Source organism: Lithobates pipiens, unplaced genomic scaffold (assembly GCF_037356315.1).
Source record: "Lithobates pipiens isolate NorthernLeopardFrog02 unplaced genomic scaffold, aLitPip1_a1.2 Scaffold_16, whole genome shotgun sequence".
Taxonomy (NCBI): domain Eukaryota; kingdom Metazoa; phylum Chordata; class Amphibia; order Anura; family Ranidae; genus Lithobates; species Lithobates pipiens.
Window position 1 is genome coordinate 528,322,871 of NW_027507748.1, and position 16,186 is coordinate 528,339,056.

The 16,186-nt window shown below is 41.2% G+C and overlaps 1 protein-coding gene across 3 annotated transcripts in view; it reads right to left on the bottom strand.

The window, feature by feature from the left end:
• VWA8 (von Willebrand factor A domain containing 8) overlaps positions 1 to 16,186 on the bottom strand; it is a 678,220-nt gene that overhangs the window by 176,272 nt on the left and 485,762 nt on the right. The window lies entirely within an intron of this gene.

Sequence of the window (16,186 nt, forward strand, 5' to 3'; positions counted from 1 at the left end):
CATGCATGTCAAATCAATTAATCTTACCAAAACTATGTAGTCTGAAGACTTAAGTAGAAAATACATTAAAATGTATCCAAATGTATGCACAGATGTTGATACATAATGTTCATTTGGCGTATAAAAATGTGACTATGTGTGACCATATTTATTAAAAGCGGATTTCCGCCCACAATTTAAAAAAAAATATATTTTTTATGTAATTCGTTCTTTTACACTATATTAAAACATTAAACCCATGTCATTTAACATATCGCCGCTCAATTTCAGTTTTTTTAAATGACTTACTGGTTTTCTTTTTCTCTGCAGAGCACTTCCATCTCTACTGTGGGCACATGTGAAGCCCACTAGCTGTCTCTTACAGGATATGGTGATGCTGTATGCCCATCATACACCTCTTTATCTCTCGATGCTTCGACCCGGTGTACTGTCAGAAAGCACTACCCATCAGACTATGCAAACGAAGTGACATTGCGTCGTGGCTATCTTGGTACACCCACACTTGTCCGCAGTAAGCCTAGAGTTAGAAATTGTCAAGCGGACATCTTTATACACCCACCGGAGTCTTGCTTTTCAGGGTTATTTTTAACCGTAAACTCAGCTTATATATTAAAATACAGTATATATAAGGTGAGTTTACACTTAAAAATATCTGTGAAAAGCAAGACTCCGGTGGGTGTATAAAGATGTCCGCTTGCTGACTTCTAACTTTAGGCTTACTGTGGATGAGTGCGGTTGTACCAAGATGGCCGCAACACTATATCATTTTGGCTGCATATTCTGATGGGTAGTGGCTTAACACCGCCGATGCCTGTTGTCACCTAGGATTGATGACACGCATATCCCAGGAACATAAGTTGAGGAATCTTATGAGGATATTCTAGTGCTGCACTATTCCTTTTATTATATCCCAGGACACATTACAAAGCCAGAAATTATGCATCCGGCCAAGGAGGGGAAAGTAGGAATACTATGAATAAATACAACAGTAAAGCCCCATACACACTATCAGTTTTTCTGATGAGTTTTTCCTTCAGATTTACCAAAACCATATAATATGAGGTCAAACCTTAGGAGTTTTTAGATTGTATGCAATCAGGCAGGCCCTTTTACTATATGGTTTTGATAAAGCTGAAGGAAAAACTTAGCAGAAAAACTGATAGTGTGTATGGGGCATGTGTGTTTTAAACAAAAAAAAATTATATGCCAAATTGAAATGAACGCACTCTTTATTGCTGGGTGGTACTCCACTTTAATGTGCCTCTTTCATGATTCAGAGGCTGCAAATATTTCAACACAATGCACATTAAGTGAAACACGTTTGTACATTCTACATATCTATGTTCCATTGGTCCCAGAGACATAACAGGAAGTGAGAGGAAAACTGTTGGGAGATCATCTTTTAGAGAATTGTTGCAGCAACAGGTGGGTATTCCCATTGGTGTGGTATACTATGGTATTTCAGGTCCAAACATACAGTGCCTTGCAAAAGTATTCACCCCCCCCCCCCGGCATTTTTCATGTTTTGTTGCTTCACAACATGGAATTAACATGAATTGTTTGAGGATTTGCTTCATTTAATTTACAGAAAATACCCACAACTTTGAAGATTTTTTTTTTTAAGCAAATAGGACAAAATAACAGTGTGCATAACTATTCACCCCCCTAAAGTCAATACTTTGTAGAGCCACCTTTTGCGGCTCCAAGTCGCTTTGGATAAGTCTCTATGAGCTTGCCACATCTTACCACTGGGGCTTTTGCCCATTCCTCCTTGCAAAACTGCTCCAACTCCTTCAAGTTGGATGGTTTGCGCTTGTGAACAGCAATCTTTAAGTCTTACACACAATTTCTATTGGATTAAGGTCTGGGCTTTGAATAGGCCATTCCAACACATTTACATGTTTCCCCTTAAACCACTCCAGTGTTGCTTTAGCAGTGTATTTGGGTCATTGTCCTGCTGGAAGGTGAACCTCCGTCCTAGCCTCAAATCACATACAGGTTTTGCTCAAGAATATCCCTGTATTTAGAACCATCCATCTTTCCCTCAACTCTGAGCAGTTTTCCTGCCCCAACTGCTGAAAAACATCCCCACAGCATGATGCTGCCACTACCATGTTTCACTGTGGATATGGTGCTCTTTGGGTGATGTGATGTGTTTGCGCCAGTCATAGCGTTTTCTTTGATGGCCAAAAAGTTAAATTTTAGTCTCATCAGACCAGAGCACCTTCCTCCATACATTTTGGGAGTCTCCCACATGCCTTTTCACAAACTCAAAATGTGCCATTTTGTTTTTTGCTGAAAGTAATGGCTTTCTTCTGGCCACTCTGCCATAAAGTCCAACTCTATGGAGCTTATGGCTTATTGTCGCCCTATGTACAGATACTCCAGTCTCTGCTGTGGAACTCTGCAGCACCTCCAGGGTTACCTTAGGTCTCTGTGCTGCCTCTCTGATTAATGCCCTCCTTGCCCGGTCCATGAGTTTTGGCATGCGGCCGTCTCTTAGCAGGTTTTCTGTTGTGCCATGTTCTTTCCATTTGGTTATGATAGATTTGATGGTGCTCCTAGGGATCATCAAAGATTTGGATTTTTTTTATAACCTAACCCTGACTTGTGCTTCTCAACAACATGTTTCGGACAAAATCCGACGGATTTGGTTGTCAGAATCTCCGACCGTGTACACAAGGGCTGAGAGTTCCTTGGTCTTCATGGCAGTGTTTGGTTAGTGGTGCCTCTTGCTTAGGTGTTGCAGCCTCTGGGGCCTTTCAAAAAGGTGTGTATACGTAATGACAGATCATGTGACACTTAGATTGCATACAGGTGGACATCATTTTCACTAATTACGTGACTTCTGAATGTAAATGGTTGCACACCAGAGCTTTTTATGGGCTTCATAACAAAGGGGTGAATACATGCCAATTATCAGTTTTTTATTAATGAAAAATAGTTTTATGTATATGTTTTTCAAATTTTACTTCACCAACTTAGACTATTGTGTTTTAATCCATCACATATAATTCAGATTAAAAAAACCTTCAACTAAAGGCTGTAATGTAATAAAATAGGTAAAACGCCAAGGGGGTGAATACTTTTGCAAGGCACTGTATCTTCTGGTATCAAGGTTAATGAAAAACAATTTTTTCTCCTAAGAATGGGACTTTAAAGGCACAGGTGTGTAACAAAATAGTATACAATTGAAAGTCTAATAGTATTAAAATTGACACATAATATAACAATAATATACAAATAGAAAATATAGAATAAAAGTGCTGAGCTATCAAAAAATAGAACACATTACTAGACAATGTATAACGTGGCATGGAAGCAATATAGGTAGAATTAAATGGAAGTCTGCAATGACAATTATATATCAGGATTAAATACAATAGCTTGATGGCAATCTCTCTTTAAATGCATCTCACTAATCCACACAGCACCATATGGTAGAAAACAATGGCGATCCCATTTATTTGACCCCGATATCAGCAGATATGTTTGGACCTGGAACACCACAGGATACACTGGGCACAACACACTATCAGATTTTCTGCTGATTTTTTCCTTCAGGTTTACCAAAACCATGTAGTAGAAGGGCCTGCCCGATTGCATACACATTGAAACTCCTAAGGTTTGATCTCATATTATATGGTTTTGGTAAATCTGAAGGAAAAACTCAGCAGAAAAACTGATGTGTGTGGGGCTTTACTGTTCTTTTTACTATGCTGAAGAAGCTATAATAATGCAAAACGTAAGTATGTATTAAAGTTGGTTATATTTTATTAATTTGTGCTGCATGTCCTCTTTAGGACACATTAAGGTCTCATGCACACTGCACATTTTTGGCTTCAGATGTTTTTTTCTACAGTCAAACTCTCCAGCATGTTATCCTATGTATCCATACATACATAGGCTGTTATCAACTGTATCAAAGGTAAAGCATAATGGACTACTATGCATCGCATAGTAGTCCATTATGTGTCAATTACCTGACAAAGGAGCCAGCGAAGTCACCGCTGTCCCCTGTAGTCCGGCGCATCCATCTTCTCGTGGGTCTCCTGTTCCGCCGCTGTCATTCGGCGAAGACGCAATGACGTCACTCCCGCGAATGCGCACGGGAGCCGCCACTCGCGGCATATCGCCATTGACCTGTAGGTCAAAGTTGGTTGTAAGGGTTTACAACCACTTTAAGGCACCATCTCTCTTATGACAACCTTCTTTGCCCCTATAGTCTAGCTTTTGACTACAACCATCCACAGAAACTACACTTCTAAAACTCAATAATGACTTACTACCTCCTAAAATCAAGGGTTACTATTATACTTTTTGATGCTTTTAAGATACAATTTAAGATGCGTTTGCAAGGATTTAGAGTTTATTTATTTTTTTTGCCATTTTTAAGCATACAAGATAATAGTTTATGTTCTTGCACTGCCACTCCTATATTCCAAACAGCACATTTATAAATGTGTTCTTGCGAATAATAAAAGTCTGAATGTATTTATCAAAAGGTATGACATGCAGCTTTACAATGACTGCATTAATTATTTGATGACCTTTCTGGAAGAATACAGCACTGGAAACACAAGGGAATAGTTCATTCTGAATTAACATTTAAAAACACTATGGGGCCATTTATAAGTAATACACTCAGCTCAACAGCAAAATGGCATTTCTTCAAATACACATTTAGCTGATATAATACAAGATCGGTTTTAAATTGTTTTACTGAATATACCAAACTTTCTGAAGTGCATGTTACCATACCAGAAACAGAAAAAGATGCAAAAGCGATATTTTATATATATATATATATATATATATATATATATATATATATATATATATATATATATATATATATATATATATATATACATATACACACACACACACACACACACACACACACACACACACACACACACACACACACACACACACACAGTGGTGTGAAAAAGTGTTTGCCCCCTTCCTCATTTCCTGTTCCTTTGCATGTTTGTCACACTTAAGTGTTTCGGAACATCAAACCAATTTAAACAATAGTCAAGGACAACACAAGTAAACACAAAATGCAATTTGTAAATGAAGGTGTTTATTATTAAAGGTGAAAAAAAATCCAAACCATCATGGCCCTGTGTGAAAAAGTGATTGCCCCCTAAACCTAATAACTGGTTGGGCCACCCTTAGCAGCAACAACTGCAACCAAGCGTTTGCGATAACGTGCAATGAGGCTTTGACAGCGTCCTGGAGGAATTTTGGCCCACTCATCTTTGCAGAATTGTCCTAATTCAGTTACATTAGAGGGTTTTCGAGCATGAACGGCCTTTTTAAGGTCATACCACAACATCTCAATAGGATTCAGGTCAGGACTTTGGCTAGGCCACTCCAAAGTCTTCATTTTGTTTTTCTTCAGCCATTCGGTGGTGGACTTGCTGGTGTGTTTAGGATCATTGTCCTGCTGCAGAACCCAAGTTCGTTTCAGCTTGAGTACACGAACAGATGGTCGGATATTCTCCTTCAGGATCTCTTGGTAGACAGCAGAATTCATAGTTCCTTTTATCACGGCAAGTCTTCCAGGTCCTGAAGCAGCAAAACAGCCCCAGACCATCACACTACCACCACCATATTTTACTGTTGGTATAATGTTCTTTTTATGAAATGCAGTGTTCCTTCTACGCCAGATATACTTGGACACACAGCTTCCAAAGAGTTCCACTTTTGTCTCATCGGTCCACAGAATGTTGTCCCAAAAGTCTTGGGGATCATCAAGATGTGTTGTGGAGAAATTGAGACGAGCTTTGATGTTCTTTTTGCTCAGCAGTGGTTTTCTCCTTGGAACTCTGCCATGCAGGCCATTTTTGCCCAGTCTTTTCCTGATGGTGGAGGCATTAACGCTGACCTTAACTGAGGCAAGTGAGGCCTGCAGTTCCTTGGACGTTGTTGTGGGGTCTTTTGTGACCTCTTGGATGAGTCGTCGCTGCGCTCTTGGGGTAATTTTGGGCGGCCGGCCACTCCTGGGAAGGTTCACCACTGTTCCATGTCTTCGCCATTTGTGGATAATGGCTCTCACTGTGGTTCGCTGGATTCCCAAAGCTTTGGAAATGGCTTTATAACCCTTTCCAGACTGATAGATCTCAATTACTTTCTTTCTCAATTGTTCCTGAATTTCTTTGGGTCTCGGCATGATGTGTAGCTTTTAAGGATCTTCTGGTGGACCTTACTGTGTCAAGCAGCTCCTATTTAAGTGATGCCTTGATTGTGAACAGGTGTGGCAATAATCAGGCCTGGGTGTGGCTAGAGAAATTGAACTCAGGTGTGGACAACCACAGTTATAGTATGTTTTAACAAGGGGGGCAATCACTTTTTCACAAAGGGCCATGATGGTTTGGATTTTTTTTCACCTTTAATAATAAACACCTTCATTTACAAATTGCATTTTGTGTTTACTTGTGTTGTCCTTGACTATTGTTTAAATTGGTTTGATGTTCCGAAACACTTAAGTGGGACAAACATGCAAAGGAACAGGAAATGAGGAAGGGGGCAAACACTTTTTCACACCACTGTATAGACTATGAGCTGACATGTTTAATTTTAACCTGCCTAGTAGGCATGCAATTCCTTTGCACTTTGTAGCCTAAAAAGCGGACACATGTAGGTGCCAATAGCCCTGCTCCATGTTGGCAAGAATGGCAGATAACTCACTGAAAAGAAAGCTGGTATATAATTATATGCGTACTGTTATACAACATAATATATCAGTATATGTTAAATATATAGTATTCACTTTAAAGGCAATATAGACTGGAATCATTACTTTAGCAGTCCGTATGACGTTTGGTATCTTTTACCAAAAAAAGAGTATATTATTGTGTTTGCACTATATTTTTTCCTGCAAATTTGCATTTAATAAATAGCTGCACAAATATCATGTGACATAAAAATTGCAACTGCCCTTGCGGTTTCTGACCACTGTTGGCAATGCTTATCTGAGGAAGGTACGCGTCTTCAGATTTGGCAGAATTGCCCACACATTGCCTAATTTTGGACTTCTGTTCATGACAGCTCGAGTTACCGGTAGTACAATTGACTTATCTCCAGCTCAACTATTGCTACAATATAGTAGATCCTTCATGGTACATATGCTTAACCACTTGCCGACCAGCAACCGTCGTTATATGGAGGCAGATCGACACGTTCCCGCAAATCGGCATAGGTGTACGTTGGCTCTTTTAAGGAGACGTAGCAGGCACGCGCCTGCTGTAGGGCGGGGGACCCGATGTGCGTGGCCGGCCACCTGTGATCACGGGAACAGGCATCTATCAATATAAACAGACATATCCCCATTCTGACAGAGTAGTTAGAGGCAGATCTGCTGTTCCTAGTGATTAGGACCAGCAATCTATCTCCTCATCCAGTCAGCCCAGCCCCATACAGTGGAAACACCTCCCAGGGAACACACTTAACCCCTTGATCACCCCCTAGTGTTAACCCCTTCCCTGCCAGTGACATTTATACAGTAATCAGTGGCTATTTTTAGCTCTGATCGCTGTATAAATGTCAAAGGTCCCAAAAAAGTGTCAAAAACGTCCGATCTGTCTGCCGCAATCCCGCTAAAAAACGCAGATCACTGTTAAAAATGAAATAAATAATAAAATGCCATAAATATATCCCCTATATTGTAGATGCTATAACTTTTGCACAAACCAATCAATATACACTTACTGCAATTTTTTTTTACCAAAAACATGTAGAATAATACATATTTGCCTAAACTGAAGAAATACGTTTTTTCACTTTTTTTGGGGGGGGGGGGGGGATATTTTAAGTTAAAAATATTGTTTTTCTGTCTAAACTGTTGCTCTATTTTTGTTTATAGTGCACAAAATAAAAACCGCAGAGGTGATCAAATACCACCAAAAGAAAGCTCTATTTGTGGGGGATAAAAGAACGAGAAATGGTAAAAGTGGAGCTTCAGTCATTTTTTCATCTTTCCATCTATTAAATCTTCTGCCCTTGTTATTTTAACTTTGGATAGTAAAACATTTTTTTTTCTGCCAGTAAATACCTTACACGGCCACTTCCTCTTTCTTGTCTGGTCATTAGCCTAGGCTTATGACATCATGCACAACACTCTCTCTGTCTCCTGAGAGTTTGACAGGAAGGGAGGGGGGATGAGTCATAAGCGGGCCAATGAGATGTGCAGGGCTTGATGTGTGCCTCTGTGTCTGTGTAAATCCAGGAAGTGAACAGGCAGCAGCTTCAGCTGCCCACAGTTAAAATGGATGCAGCCAGACTTAATGGAGTGAGATTTTGCAGTATATTTGACTAGTAGTGGTTGGAGGGAAGCTTCAGAATGGCAAAGATGTTTTTATTACAAATTATGTGAGCAGATTGCAGTTCCTCTTTAATGCTGCTCAGCTGTACATTCAAGTCCATTGGAAAGACACCTCTTCACCTACTGTATGAGAACGGTTTGCTTGTTTGAACAGACTGGAGGAAATGGAAGAGCTGGTTTATGTGGCCCAGGATAGACGTTCTGCATTCACCAACACTTGGCCATGCTGGCAGCATTTTGAAACAATTGAGGAATACAAGAAGTGTGTCAATGGAAGCTGAACTATTGAAGACTTGAGTGTGCTCATGGGCGACAGCTCTGTGGAGACTGGCCCCGCAGCCAGGACTGAGCTGGTTGTAGTCATCACTTTTAGTTTCAGCTAAATTTTATTTTCCAAGTCCATCTTTGGGGCATAGTGGGTCAGGCCACTGGGAATCAGCTGGTGTTGCTTGGTTCCCGCATTTGGAGACACCCTCGGACCCTTACGTAGAGGGCTTCTGCTTCTTTATTCTTTTGTCATTCCTTGCCCTTTCTTTTCCCCTTTCCCTCTCCCACTACCCCCTTAATTATCATCCTTACACCAAACCAGGTCTGACAGTGCAAAACGGCTTGATTGGAATTTCCTTCTGTAGGTGGTACATATAGCTTAATGATTTATTTATTCGTATTTAGCACCTTAGTGCTTATTGGTTATCATTAACACTAAGTTGGTGCAATGATCTGGAGCTTGGAATGCCTTTCTCTTGTTTATTTTTGTTATGTTTTTTTACACTGTATAATACTTTTCTAGACCATTTGTGGTCTAACACTGATGGGTCACCTGTGTTACAGATGTGATTACTTGTGCATGTCCGTCTTTTGTACTAATGATTGTTGTTGCACTTATGTTTGTTTTGTTGCTGCATAATCTTCAATAAAACTTTGTTATGGAAAAAATATTGCAACTGCCATCATTCTATTCCTCATGGTATTTATACTTCTTTAGGGGTTTTAAGTAATTTTCTAGCAAAACAAATGCAGATTTTAACATATTTGTGAAAAATGTAAAATATTTCCCTGGACATTAAGTGGTTCCCCATTCCCATCCAAAGCCTTTTTTTACCTTCTTTTAAAATAAGACAACAAAGCTGACTTACTGTCACAAAAATGGATTCAAAAGGCATTAGTTCAGCAGAAGACACACCCAGTTAAGTTGTCTTTACAGTATAGTCCAGTTCAGTGATGGCCAACTTACTAGACATAGGGGGGCCTCACGTGTGCTCCTTGCATCAATGGGCCAAACATATTTTTCATACGCAACACTACAGAACACCACTGTCATTCGAATTTAAATATAATGTAAGTGACAAATACTGCAGACATGGTACAGAAGAGGGTCAGAAACTACTTCCATGATTTAAATGTGTTTGGAGACTGGCAACATGTAACAGGGAACAGTTACAGACCAAGGACATCTTACAAGAGCCAGAGAGATTACTGTCATTACAGTCCCTTTACAAATGTCCTTACATTTTTGCTTTCTACAGACTGCTAAAAATGTCACTCATGGCCAGATTCTAATTTAGCACAGTCACTAAACTTATACTATGAATCACATCTAAAATACAGGCAAAGCAAGTTCCTCGCTGGTATATTAAATACATATATATGTGTGTGCGCGCAATGCTCTAATGAAAAAAACCTGTTTGTGCTGCCACTTAATATTCAATAAACATGCAAATGAGTTGAAACAACTGTCAATATTAAGAAGAGACAAGTAATTCCACAGTATCGCACTAATTATGCTACAAATCTCCTAAATATTAACATTGTGATGAAATCAACATAAAATGCCCATATATAATTAAAAAATGTGTCCATGTAGCATATCCAAAAAATATATGCTAACATATGTAAATCAATATGGTAATAGAATCCTACTTAAAGTGATGAAAAAAATAGTGTGAAACAAAATCTCATTGATCCACCAAAATCCTTCACCAAAGTGATATGTGCCACTTCCACTTCTTAGAAAATAAACTCACCTTCTTCCGTGACCTCCATCTCCCCCCCCCCCCCCTCTTTCATCTACGGCTCACAAGGCCCTCAATGCATACATTTCTGAACTGGAGGTAGCCCAGGCCATCAAAGGCATTCGGCTTTCCCCGACCTATATTACAGTAAATTTTCCTCCCTCCTGCTCCCCCATTTGACAGCATACTTTAATAGCATGAGACAGGGAGCACTGCCTTCCCCTGACTCCTTACGAGCACACATATCCATGATTCCAAAAACCCATGACCCCCAAGCCTTCCACCCTATTTCTCTGCTGAATGAGGATATGAAACTATTGGGCTAAATCCTGTGTTCTTGCATAAATACCTCCATTCCCTTATCCACAGGGACCAGGTAGGCTTTGTGCCTGGTCACCAGGCAGAGGGCTATGTTCGGAAGGTGGTTCACCTGATTTCCCTGTTACACCACCACATCCCAGGATTTTCTTCTCTCGCTTGACATATACAAAGCTTTAGACTCCCTCTCGTGGGACTACTTGCGCTACTGTATGTGCTTCAATGGTGGGGCTCTGAAGACTTGGTTCTCACCTGGCTGACCACAATCTACTCATACCCTTTGGCCAGCATCCTCTAAGTGGGCTGCTTATGGCCCCCATAGGAACACGGCAGGGTTGTCCCCTGTTCTCCTAATACTTGCCCTTGAACCTCTGGCCATGGCCCTCAGAGCTGATCCAAATATTAATGGAATCCCATTCGCAGGCGAATGTTACAAGGTAAATATGTTTGCGGATGACCCTTACTAACCCAATTGTCTCCTTACCCTTCCAGGTTCCCTGGGTACGCACCTCCAATCCACCTGCCAGTACCTCTGGACCAGTTCCGCTTTTGAATATTTGGGTATTAAGCTGACTCCCTTTTACTCCTCTCTTTTTTCTGCTATCCCCTGTTACGTAGAACCATCACGGCGCTCAGGACATCTTGTCGGTTCTCCACCCTGTCTTGGATTGGACACATCCATGTCGACAAGATGACGGTCCTTCCGAAGATCTCATACTTCTTCCGGACTCTACCAATTTGGATCCCCGCACTTTTCTTGCATCTTCTCCAGAAAAGGCTTTTCTCCTTTATTTGGGCCAACAAGTGCAATGCTCCAGGTCACCTTCGATATCACTCTCTGGGTTCTCCTGGAAATGCCCAACTGTGCACTGGTCCCTGTCTCTGCTCTCTTATGGCTTCCTCCTAAAATGCGTAACCTCTCACTCAGCCCTCTGATGGCCCATAGCTTGAAGCTTTGGGACTCGGTGGGTCATGTCCCCATCCCCTCCGATCCTCCTCCTCATAAATATCCCTATGTTTCCCCCACCTTAGAAAAACCTCATGTTGTTTCTTGGTGGCCAGCCCATGGATTCTCTCAGGTCTGACATTTTCTTGGAACTCGTGGGCTTCAATCCAAGAGACCCAGTGGAATGCTTCCACCATCTCCAATTAGGACACTGGATTTCCTCTCTCAGACGCAGGGACGTTTTTCCGTACCAGAAAACAGCCTTTGAGCAAACATGCCAGCACTCCCTAGGATCTCCTGGTACCATATTTTTGATTTACTCCTCCCGTAACTCGAGCGGGACTCCAAACTCATGATCTTACATCCCCCAAATGAGAGTGAGACTTATCCCCCATTGATTTGGTGGATTGGAGCAAAGCCTGGTCTAATATTGTGGAATGCTCCTTTAACACGACTACCCTAGAGGCAGCCTACAAGGTACTCCTCCGTTGGTTCTGGGTTCCAACCCGTATTGCCAAATCAAACCAATCCTACAGTGATAGATGCTTCAGGGGCTGTGGTCAGCGTGGAGACTGAGATCTGGTGGACCTGCCCCCGCTTAGTGGGATTCTGGTCAAAGGTATTTGGTCTTCTGTTTACTCTCTTCCATGTGTCTATCCGCAAGGATGCCAATTTGGACTTACTCCCCTGCTCGATCCCGGGCCCTCTTCTCCTATCAACAGAAATTGGCCATATTTTTGTTTATCGCTGCAAAGCATGCAATAGCAAGGACTGGAAGAGACCGCATCTTAATGACTCATGATTAATGAGAAGATGTCTAGTATTCTCCATGACTCTCATGCCAAATTTCTCAAGGTATTGGGCCCGTGGTGGTCCTACCCTCTTCCTACTCTGAATCTGACCAGTCTAGTCCTCTCTAACTGACCTCCTCTGCTCCCCGACCTAGAGGAACCTATTTCCTACCTATTCTGCACCTCCTTTTCCTTCTCCATCTTTCCTTCCCATCTCTTGTGTCCCTCCTTTGCCCTCTGCCCCCCCCCCTTTATTTTTTTTCTGTGTATGACCTCAATTAAAGTATTGTTTTTCTGAATTTTTTTTGGACTACTCCACACCCCAACCCCTGAGCAATTAAGCTCAGTCACCCCAAGTTGACCCCTGGCCTTGGCAGGAGGGTTGTTGATGTTCAACAGTTCTTTCTACCAAATATGTTCCCAATGTGTACTATTAAGTTGTACTATGCTATGCTTACTGATCATATCCCCTGCTCAGGATCAATACAGTTATTTTTACTTCTCATATATCTCAATAAAAAAATTGTACCAGAAAAATAAAGCTCACGAGATGCTGTTGCCATTCACTCTCATGTCTGGCAAATATCACCTTGTTAAATGTTATTGAACACGCCAATCTCCATACAGATCAATAAAGACACTGTCCACATGTGGAGATAGAAATTGAGACAGAGCCTCCAATAGTGTAAAAACACCTTAAGATAATCGGTTTATTAAAAGTAATGCACTTACATCATAAAAGACTAAAATCGCCTTGTTAAAATTTCAAACATGTCGGGTTACTCAGCGTTGTGATCTCCTCATAGCTTCCTTCACACACATGAAGTCACCGTCTCACAGTTCCTGTGTAGCCACGTCCCAATGCGTTTTGTCACTTCTGCCCCGTGACGAAACGTGTCAGTGCGTGGCTACACAGTCATGCCGAGCAGGTGACTCCATGTGTGTGAAGGAAGCTATAAGGAGATCACAAAATTAGTCACCTGGCATGTTTGAAATTTTAACAAGGTGATTTGAATCTTTTATGATGTAAGTGCATTAATTTTAATAAACTGATCACCTTAAGGTGTTTTTACATTATTAGAGGCTCTGTCTCAAATTCTATCCCCACATGTGGAGAGTGTCTTTATTGATCTAGATGGAGATTGGTGTGTTTAACCACTTGCCGACCGCCGCACGACGATGTACGTCCATTTTTTGAAGAGGGATATCTCGGTAACGGCAGCAGCTGCTGCCACAACCGAGATATCCATCTCTTCAGGCGGCGGTCGGCTGTACGATAACGGTGGTCTCCGCGGCGGATTCGCCGCGAGATCACCGCTATCGGCGGCGGGAGAGGTGCCACCCCCCCTCCCGCCGCCCTCCCGCACCTTCCGCCGCTTACCGGAGCCGTCGGTAGCGGCGGAGGCGATCGGGTCCTTCCGTCAGCTGGGCATAGAGACAAGTGAGGCTAAGATTGCCCCCACTCGTCTCTATACCATAGGAGGGCGGAAGCGATGTCAAAACGTCACTTCCGCCCATACCTCTTAAAGGTATATTTTTTTTTAAATGTCAGATTTTCTTTTTTTTTTTTTTTTTGCATTTTAGCCCAAATATGAGATCTGAGGACCTTTTGACCCCAGATCTCATATTTAAGAGGACCTGTCATGCTTTTTTCTATTACAAGGGATGTTTACATTCCTTGTAATAGGAATAAAAGTGATCCATTTTATTTTATTTTTTTTAAAAAGTGTAAAAATAAATAAAATAAATTAAAATAAATAAGAAAAAAAAAAATTGTTTTAAAACACCCCGTTACGACGAGCTTGCGCACAGAAGCGAGCGCATACGTGAGTAGCGCCCACATATGAAAACGGTGGTCAAACCACATATGTGAGGTATCGCCGCGATCGGTAGAGCGAGAGCAATAATTCTAGCCCTAGACCTCCTCTGTAACGCAAAAAATGCAACCTGTAGAATTTTTTAAATGTCGCTTATGGAGATTTTTTAGGCTAAAAGTTTGACGCCATTCCACGAGCGGGCGCAATTTTGAAGCGGGACATGTTGGGTATCAATTTACTCGGCATACCATTATCTTTCACAGTATAAAAAAAATTGGGCTAATTTTACTGTTGTCTTATTTTTTTATTCAAAAAAGTGAATTTTTTCCAAAAAAAGTGCGCTTCTAAGACCGCTGCGCAAATACGGTGTGAAAAAAAGTATTTCAATGACTGCCATTTTATTCTCTAGGGTGTTAGAAAAAAAACAATATAAAATGTTTGGGGGTTCTAAGTAATTTTCTAGCAAAAAAAACTGTTTTAAACATGGAAACACCAAGTCCGAAAAAGAGGCCTGGTCCTTAAGTGGTTAAGTGGCTCTTCAATAACCTTTAATAAGGCGATATTTGCCAGACACGAGAGTGAATGGCAACAGCATCTTGTGAGCTTTATTCTTAAAGAGGAAGTAAACTCTCCCACTCTGATGCTTCTCCTCGTTTACTCCATTATAATAAGTAATTATCAGACTATAGCCACTGTAATCCAGCCCAAATCGCATATTACTTACTGTTTGAAGAAACTTTAAAAAACTTGTTTCCATGCACCATCTTAAGTATTGTTTTCTGAGTCCACAGTGGAGTGTATTTCCGCCCTTACATTGAGAACTTCCTGTACTGTTAACCAAGCCTCCTTCTCAATCCAACTTTTCTATGGCTTCGCTGTTCATAGCTGACTTGTTTTATTTCATAGTATTTACTTGTGCCTATGTCTAATGTTTCCCTTTGTCAGTCTTATCAGCTTCAGCTGATAAGACTGCAGTAATGGCCAAGTTCACACTGCATGTCATGTCACATGGACACATGGTGTGTAGAAGGAAGCTCTGAATGATTCTGAAGTCTCCTGGGAGCTCAGTGTTGTGCCGTAGGAAGTCCTGATAACAGATAGATAAGACATAGAGAGTGTGCCGTAAATCAGTGGAGATCTGGGCATGCTCAGTGACTTCATTCTAAAGAACAAAAAGGATTACAATACTAAGCAAGTAAGGAGATATCTACAAGCAGTGTTCATTTGTTTTTTTTATGCTGATTTACATGGGACAAAGTTGTGGGGGAGGGTTTACAACAACTTTAAGGAGTGGAAGTGGCACGTACCCCATTGGTGAAGGATTTTTGTGGATCAACGAGATTTTATTTCACACTTTTTTCTTCATCACTTTAAGTTGAACTGTATCACCATATTGATTTGCATATGTTAGCATATATTTTTTGTATATGCTATATGGACACTTTTTTATTATGCATGGGCCTTTTATGTTGCTTTTACCACAACATTAATATTTAGGAAATTTCTAGATTAATTAGTGCGCTACTGTGGAATTATTTTCTCTTTTACATACTGACACTTGTTTCACCTCATTTGCATTACTGGTTCGAGCTGATATACGTCGGCCAATTTGCTTCGTTCCCACGAATCACCGTATGGGTACGTCTGTACTTTTAAGGGCGATAGCGGGTGCATGCCTGCTGCATGGCGGGGAACCCAATGAACCTGGCCGGCGGGCGAGATCGCCACCTGCCACCCTTGATCACGTGCACGAGAGCAGGCACAGGGATTTGTGTGTGTAAACACAAATCCTTGTTCTGTCAGGGGAAGGGAGACATATAGCTTATTCCTACTAAGTAGTAACAACAAAATGTCTCCTCCCCCAGTCAGTCCTCTCCCCATACAGTTAGAAACACTAACTAGGGAACACATTGAACCCCTTAATCGCCCCCTAGTGTTAACTCCTTTACTGCCAGTGACATTTATATTTT